Genomic DNA, 9,208 nt, shown 5'->3' with positions numbered 1-9,208 from the left:
TGACACAAACCGGTGCGCCTGACACCTACTACCATACCCCGTTCAAAGGCACTTAAATATTTTGTCTTGCCCATTGACCCTCTGAATGGCACACATACTCAATCCATGTCTCAAGGCATAAAAATCCTTCTTTAACCTGTCGCCTCGCCTTCATCTACACTGAGTTGGAGTGGATTTAACAAGTGACATGAAAAAGGGATCATGTCTTTCACCTGGTCAGTCTACGTCATGGAAAGGGCAGGTGTTCTTAATGTTTTGTACACTCAGTGTATGTTAAGTATTATGTTTACCAATAGATGGCAGTATTCGACTCAATATGTAGTTTGCTTCCCACTTTCCGTAGCCCTTTAATGTCTGCTATAAACTAAAGAGGCCTCAGGTAGCTTATGCCAGCTACATTCCTCTAATGTTATTCTAAGTTACAATGAAATACTAAAATGTACTTACGTGTCCGGAGTCCTCGATCTAAGAAGCATCCTCAGATACTACAGTTTTCATTCATAGACATTTCAGTGTACAAGATATTCAGCAATACTATGCTAAAAATATCTCAGTAAGATTCAAATCAAATCACAATTTAAAGTCACAACACACTTTACAGAATGAAAGAAATTAAATAAATAATCATTAATAAATAAAAACAGTACATACGTTTATGAAAATGAATATACGTTAAAGGCTTTGTATTTATTAAGTTTTTATTGGTGGGGAGTTTTTACGGGTAATCAGGTACGGGATTTACCATCCTGAGCCTTGTCGTTCATGTCAATTTGGTTAGAGACTGTTTTGAGCTCTTGCTGTTCAGACTTCTATCTCTCTTCCTCCGTAAACATTTGAAGAGAGCAGTGCCAGGCACAGCTAGACTGGGTATCCCTGCCAGGATAAAGATTATCACATAGATCCAGGCTGGATAGGGCTTCTCCTCCAATGTAGGGAAGTTTTCCTGTAACGGAAGATGAATGGTATAAGGCTTTTAGTATGTCCGTGTTGTCACTGTAATGTACAGTACTCTACCATATGGAGATTATGTGACTAGTGGAGCTATACATGTAAATATAGGCATATTCAAAATCTTTGTTTGTGAGTAGTATGTTAAGAGGCCTGAAAACAAATGACAGCAGCATTTATGTGTTGCAATTTGAATGTTTTGATTTCAACAGATTTATAGACTTGACAGAGCAAAAACCGTACCGATTCAGGATTCCAGGTTTTATATAGGAGCGTTTCGGTGACTTTAGTGATAAAGTAGAACACAAAGATGACAAACATGATGGCGGGGCTGACAAATCTCCATGTGATCTGCCAGAAGAAGTTGGGCTTGTGGCCGATCATGAACTTTATATCATCGTTGAACCTGGCACAGAGAGAGAGAGACACACAAAACTATTGTCATTATACAGTACCAGTCAAAAGTCTGGACACACCTACTCATTCAAGGGTTTTTCTTTATTTTTACTATTTTCTACAATGTAGAATAATAGTGAAGACGTAAAAGCCATAAAATAACACATATGGAATCATGTAGTAACCAAAAAAGTGTTAAAATATATTTTATTTTTACATTCTTCAAAGTAGTCACCCTTTGCCTTGTTGACAGCTTTGCACACTCTTGGCATTCTCTCAACCAGCTTCATGAGGAATGTTTTTCCAACAGTCTTGAAGGAGTTCCCACATATGCTGAGCACTTGTTGGCTGCTTTTCCTTCACTCTGCGGTCCAACTCATCCCAAACCATCTCAACTGGGTTGAGGTCAGGTGATTGTGGAGGCCAGGTCATCTGATGCAACACTGGAGGTGTGTTTTGGGTCATTGTCCTGTAGAAAAACACCAATAAGAGGAAGACTTGCTTGGGCCAAGAAACACGAGCAATGGATATTAGACCAGCGGAAATCTGTCCATTGGTCTGATGAGTCCAGATCTGAGATTTTTGGTTCCAACCGCCGTGTCTTTGTGAGACACAGTGTAGGTGAACGGATGATCTCTGCATGTGTGGTTCCCACCGTGAAGAATGGAGGTGGAGGTGTGGGGGTGCTTTTCTGATGACACTGTCAGTTATTTATTTAGAATTCAAGGTACACTTAACCAGCATGGCTACCATAGCATTCTGCAGCGATACGCCATCCCATCTGGTTTGCGCTTAGTGGGATTTGTTTTTCAACAGGACAATGACCCAAAATACACCTCCAGGCTGTGTAAGGGCTATTTGACCAAGAAGGAGAGTGATGGAGTGCTGCGTCAGATGACCTGGCCTCCACAATCACCTGATCTCAACCCAATTGAGATGGTTTGGGATGAGTTGGACCGCAGAGTGAAGGAAAAGCAGCCAACAAGTGCTCAGCATATATGGGAACTCCATCAAGACTGTTGGAAAAACATTCCTCATGAAGCTGGTTGAAAGAATGCCAAGAGTGCGCAAAGCTGTCATCAAGGCAAAGGGTGGCTACTTTGAAGAATGTAAAATATAAATATATTAGGAATGTTTAAGACTTTTTTGGTTACTACATGATTCCATGTGTGTTATTTAATAGTTTTGATGTCTTCACTATTATTCTTCAATGTAGAAAATAGTAAAAATAAAGAAAAACCCTTGAATGAGTAGGTGTGTCCAAACTTTTGACTGGTAATGTACATATTTTCAACACCTAGCAAGTCCAACCCAGTTTACTATGGATGAAAATTAAGCTAACCCGAGACTAGTATTTTTCAGACCGGGCTAGTAGAAAATGTGCCAAACTGGCACAATGGCGAGTGACATTTTGGACCCGGGATAGTAGAATTTTAGGTCTACTAGCCCGGCTGGCCAGTACCAAAAATACAAAAATTCCATCCAATCACAGTTTGTTGTGGTAATTGTGTGTCTTCTACTGTACAGAGGGTAGTGCGTACGGCCCAGTACATCACTGGGGCTAAGCTGCCTGCCATCCAGGACCTCTACACCAGGCGGTGTCAGAGGAAGGCCCTAAAAATTGTTAAAGACCCCAGCTACCCAAGTCATGGACTGTTCTCTCTACTACCGCATGGCAAGCGGTACCGGAGTGCCAAGTTCTAGGACAAAAAAGGCTTCTCAACAGTTTTTTACCCCCAAGCCATAAGACTCCTGAACAGGTAATCACATGGCTACCTGGACTATTTGCATTGTGTGCCCACCCAACCCCTCTTTTACGCTGCTGCTACTCTCTGTTTATCATATATGCATAGTCACTTTAACTTACATTCATGTACATACTACCCTCAATTGGCCCGACCACCAGTGCCCCCGCACATTGGCTAACCGGGCTATCTGCATTGTGTCCCACCACCCACCATCTGCCAAACCCTCTTTTACCGCTACTGCTACTCTCTGTTTATCATATATGCATAGTCACATTAACCATATCTACATGTACATATTACCTCAATCAGCCCGACTAACCGTTGCCTGTATATAGCCTCGCTACTGTTATAGCCTCACTACTGTATAAGCCTCACTACTGTTATTTTCCGCTGTCTTTTTACTGTTGTTTTTATTTCTTTACTTACCTATTGTTCACCTAATACCTTTTTGCACTGTTGGTTAGAGCCTGTAAGTAAGCATTTCACTGTAAGGTCTACACCTGTTGTATTCGACGCACGTGACAAATAAACTTTGATTTGATTTGATTGAATGTTTCGAACTCAACCCCCCATCCTCACAGAATGAATTTATTACTCACCTATCAATACCATAGAGGTACCAACCCCGACCATCTCACAGAATGCAATGATCAGCAGAGGAATGGACCCGCCATAGCTGTCAAAGAGTGACAGCCAGTAGTTCCCTGAGCCTTGGGACAAATAGCATCCAACAATGCAGCAGAGGACACACGTTATCCCTGTAACAGAATAAAGAACATGAGTTAAAGATATTTAACAAAGAGGCTTCAATCTCTCAACATTGGAAAACATAGGTCTGTAATTGCTCTTGTCCCAGAAACAGACTGGCCATAGGGCAGTTCGGGGCAAATGACAGATAGGCTGGTTCCATCTTTAGACCAGCGGGGGGTTTTTGGTCCGAAGTAAATTAATGGGCCGGTGTGTTGCCTGAGCTGATGTCCCGTCCCAGTCTGTCCCACTCGTGTCTCACCTGTGGTGGCCTCCTTGGGCCAACTTTTGGGGAAAAACCCCCAGGTCCTGAAGTGGTACAAGAACTCCTTCGATATTGCCAAACATGGAGGACAGGCCGAGACGAAGAGCATGATGAAGAACAAGACTGACCAAACAGGAGATGCAGGCATCTTAGTGATGGCCTCTGTGAACACGATAAAGGCCAGACCAGTTCCTTCAACCCCCTGCATCAGGACACATAGAGAAGGAGTGGAATTAGAGCCTGTAACATTGTGTTACTACACTGTATAGGACTAGAATATTCAGTGTATAGTTCCCTTTGGGATTGCCATTGCCATATAGTCAAGCTAAAATAATATTCTTATATTGTCAGTATTTATACGATGAAATTAAAAGCATGTGGAGCATGTATGTAAGAGACCTTAGCTAGCTTTAAAACTCTGGTTTCCCATTCACAGATTAGGCCTACTGCTGGACTAAAAAGCACTTTCAATGGAGAATCTCTTTGAGCATGCTTTTTAGTCCGGGACTACGGTTAATCTGTGTCTGGGAAACCAGCCCTAAAAATCATACCTCGCTGAGGAAAGTGTTCAAGTCACAGGTCTTCAAGTTGAGTCCCTGAATGACTTCTGGATGTGTTCCATTGAGACTCTGGAGAACCTGATCATAGTTGCTTTCAGTGACGTTTCCCTCGGGGAGATCAAATGTATTCAGCAGTGCCAGGATATTTCTACAGAATCATTGTGGAAAATGAGTTGACGTCATGGTAACTTTCGTGGTAACATTACATCTAACTATGTCACATCGGCTATCATACTGTCATATCGGATGTAGGGGGCACTGTTAGGTACATTTAGGGTTGCAAAATTCCCCGATTTTACAGAAATCGTGGTTGGAGGATTCCCAGATGTCCTGCTTATCCCATCCTGATTACACGACTCTTCCAACTGGGATTTCTGAAAAACCTGGGAATTTTGGGAAAGGTGACGAATTTTGGCAACTGTACTCATATCATATCGGATGCAGTGAGTACTGTAGTAGGAACATGTCATCTACAGAGACGGGTAGATTCCTACCCGCCAAGACAGTTGTCAAATCTCTCTGTGGCTCTGAAACCAATGATGGTGTAGATGACTGTTGCAGCGTAGACGGAGGTGAAGCCATTGACGGCAGAGATGATCACTGCATCCTGTTCACAGTTGTTACTGGGGATCAAAAACAACAATGTCCTGCTCAAATCAAATCAAATCAAATGCTATTGGTCACATACACATGGTTAGCAGATGTTAATGCGAATGTAGCAAAATGCTTGTGCTTCTAGTTCTGACCATGCAGTAATATCTAACAAGTAATCTAACAATTTCACAACAACTACCTTATATACTGTACACAAGTGTAAAGGAATGAATAAGAATGTGTACTGTCATGACGTTGCCATGTTGGTGAGGTTTATGACCCCCATAAATACCTTCCCACCTTTCCTCTCTCTACTCTACAGATGTGACTGTTGGAAAGCCCTTTGTTAACATAGAGAGAGTCTGGTAACATCAAAAGGGTGGGGAACAGAACCATATTTCGGTAATCCAACCAGCTGAAAATATGCGTTGGTACTTAAAGAATATGATGTCAGATCAGTTGTCGTCTGAGACATTGTTACTGATGATAGGATGACATAAAATGTATCTTGGAAAGTCTAGTCAGATTCACATGGAATTGTTGTGCAATTTAAATGTTTAAATATGAAACTATTTGTGAAAAGATGAAATGTAATTTTAGCTTCTAAATGAGAGAATGGTTTTCATGAAGTAAAAACTCTGCTCACTCAGTGCCCAAGTGAACAGACATTGGTTGTAAACTATGAAACACGCCCTTCTCTCCCACCACTACATAAGCCCCTTTACGAAAATGTAACTTTGTTGTTCCTGAGGACGTGAGGACTGCTGTCCATACGTTAAAAGGGCTAATATCAACTACAGAACTAAGCCAACCTCAGCGTGAGCTCTAGTTGCGAACGTTTGAACGACAATAAACTAACGAAATTAGCATCGTGTTCCCGGTGACGTGAGGACTGCTGTCCATACCTTAAAAAGGGCGAATTTCAACGTGGAGGTGACGATCGACACGCCGGAAGGATGAATTTTGACTATACCAGCCAGAATATAGCATAAGTGTATAGTATGGCAACCTGGTATGAACTTTGAACTCTTATTCACTAAAGAAGAGATACCTCCTAGCCGTTGAGTTAGCAGCTGCAGCTGTAAACGTGGGCTAGGAAAGGACGGACAAAGTATTTGATCTACCACACGACAACGGTACTACAACGTATCCACTTTACCACCAGACATTCTTCAGAGGACAAGAGATCCCTGCTGGGCAACACAGCTTTCCATCTACGACCAATCTATCGAAGCGCAGCTCAGAGTAAATATTTCTTGCATTTTCCTTTTCCAAGTGGGCGTTTATTTAGAATGCATAAGATTACAATAGCATAGCTTCACGACGTCTGATAGAGACCCAAACCTTTTGTTCCTCAGTCTTCCCGCGCTTTCATTCAAACCCAACCCCCTTTCTTTGTGTAACCGGCCGTCATATCGGTTCCGTCCACAAGGGACGTTTTCTTGTACGACATAATTACTAATCAATGTATGATCCATCCTGTGTATATGTAATTCTGTGATTATTTAGGAATTTAGAAAATAAATAATTAAACCAAATTTTGTATTGCTGATTCAACTTGTTAGCCAGGGTTCGTGAAGATAACCAAGAATTTACGACATTCAGATGAGACTGAATACGGTGACAATTAATGATTGACTGCTTTTGAGGTAAAAGATTACCAGGTCTTTAAGAGTTTATTCGGAAGATAACAGGTCTATTAACATTCTTTCTAGATAATTATATTTACATGATTAGTTTAATCAGGTAATATTAATTACAGAGAAATGATTTTATAAAATAGCATGTCATATCACTTAATCTGGCATAGCAAAGACACAACAGTACATATAAATATATGGATGAGCGATGGCTGTGCGGCATAGGCAAGATGCAGTAGATGCTTTTGAGTACAGTATATACATATGAGATGAGTAATGTATGGTATGTAAACATTATATAAAGTGGCATCGCTTAACCTCTATGGGACCGGCGGGACGAATTCGTCCCACCTACGTAACAGCCAGTTGAATCCTGTGGCGCGATTTTTAAAACGATTTGAAATGCTATTATTTCAATTTCTCAAACATATGACTATTTTACAGCTATTTAAAGACAAGACTCTCGTTAATCTAACCACACTGTCCGATTTCAAAAAGGCTTTACAACGAAAGCAAAACATTAGATTATGTCAGCAGTGTACCCAGCCAGAAATAATCAGACACCCATTTTTTCAAGCTAGCATATAATGTCACAAAAACCCAAACCACAGCTAAATGCAGCACTAACCTTTGATGATATTCATCAGATGACACACCTAGGACATTATGTTATACAATACATGCATGTCTGTTCAATCAAGTTCATATTTATATCAAAAACCAGCTTTTTACATTAGCATGTGACGTTCAGAAAAAGCATACCCCCCGCAAACTTCCGGGGAATTTACTAACAATTTACTAAATTACTCACGATAAACGTTCACAAAAAGCATAACAATTATTTTAAGAATTATAGATACATTACTCCTCAATGCACACGATATGTCCGATTTTAAAATAGCTTTTCGGATGAAGCACATTTTGCAATATTCTAAGTACATAGCCCAGCCATCACGGGCTAGCTATTTAGACACCCACCCAGTTTAGCCTTCACCAAAATCACATTTCCTATAAGAAAAATGGTCTTACCTTTCCTGTTCTTCGTCAGAATGCACTCCCAGGACTTCTACTTCAATAACAAATGTAGGTTTGGTCCCAAATAATCCATCGTTATGTTCCATCAGCGACGTTTTGTTCGTGCGTTCTCGACACTATCAGAATGGTAAATCACGGTCGCGCGCATGGCGCAGAACGTGACAAAAAATATCTAAATATTCCATTACCGTACTTCGAAGCATGTCAACCGCTGTTTAAAATCAATTTTTATGCAATTTATTCTCGTAAAAAAGCGATAATATTCCGACCGGGAATCTGCAATTAGCTAAACAGCCGAAGGAAAATACTGCACGGGGTCGAATCGGGCACGCGCTAATTCCATTGTCCTCTGATGGGCCACTTGGAAAAGGCGATTCTGTGTTTCAGCCTGAGGCTGCCTCGTCATCGTTCAGGTTTTTCCGGGTTCTGAGAGCCTATTGGAGCCCTAGGAATTGTCACGTTACAGCTAAGATCCTGACTCTTCAATAAACAGAAGCAAGAACAACAACACCTTGTCAGACAGGGTACTTCCTGCATGAAACCTTCTCAGGTTTTTGCCTGCCATAGGAGTTCTGTTATACTCACAGACACCATTCAAACAGTTTTAGAAACTTTAGGTGTTTTCTATCCAAACCTGAACAATAATATGCATATTCTAGCTTCTGAGTTGGTGTAGGAGGCAGTTAAAAATGGGCACATATTTTTTCCAAAATTCTCAATACTGTCCCCTAGCCCGTAGAGGTTAAAGTGACTAGTGATACATTTATTGCATACAAATTTTAATTATTAAAGTGGCTAGAGATTTGAGTCAGTATGTTGGCAGCAACCACTCAATGTTAGTGATGGCTGTTTAACAGTCTGATGGCCTTGAGATAGAAGCTGTTTTTCAGTCTCTCGGTCCCTGCTTTGCTGCACCTGTACTGACCTCGCCTTCTGGATGATAGCGGGGTGAACAGGCAGTGGCTCCGGTGGTTGTTGTCCTTGATGATCTTTATGGCCTTCCTGTGACATCGGGTGGTGTAGGAGTCCTGGAGGGTAGGTAGTTTGCACTCGGTGATGCGTTGTGCAGACCTCACTACCCTCTGGAGAGCCTTACGGTTGTGGGCGGAGCAGTTGCCATACCAGGCGGTGATACAGTCCGACTTGATGCTCTTGATTGTGCATCTCTAAAAGTTTGTGAGTGTTTTCGGTGACAAGCCAAATTTCTCAGCCTCCTGAAGAAACGCTGTCTGTGTGGGTGGACCATTTCAGTTTTCGTGATGTGTACGCCAAGGA

At 41.5% G+C, this 9,208-nt stretch overlaps 1 pseudogene; it reads right to left on the bottom strand.

The window, feature by feature from the left end:
• Positions 1-677: 677 nt before the first annotated feature.
• LOC115184111 (sodium-dependent neutral amino acid transporter B(0)AT1-like) lies at positions 678-5,325 on the bottom strand (annotated as a pseudogene).
• Positions 5,326-9,208: the final 3,883 nt, after the last annotated feature.

This window comes from Salmo trutta, unplaced genomic scaffold (assembly GCF_901001165.1).
Source record: "Salmo trutta unplaced genomic scaffold, fSalTru1.1, whole genome shotgun sequence".
In the NCBI taxonomy this organism is placed as follows: Eukaryota; Metazoa; Chordata; class Actinopteri; order Salmoniformes; family Salmonidae; genus Salmo; species Salmo trutta.
Note: the sequence above shows the minus strand (reverse complement) of the source record. Positions and strands in the feature narration are given on the sequence as shown.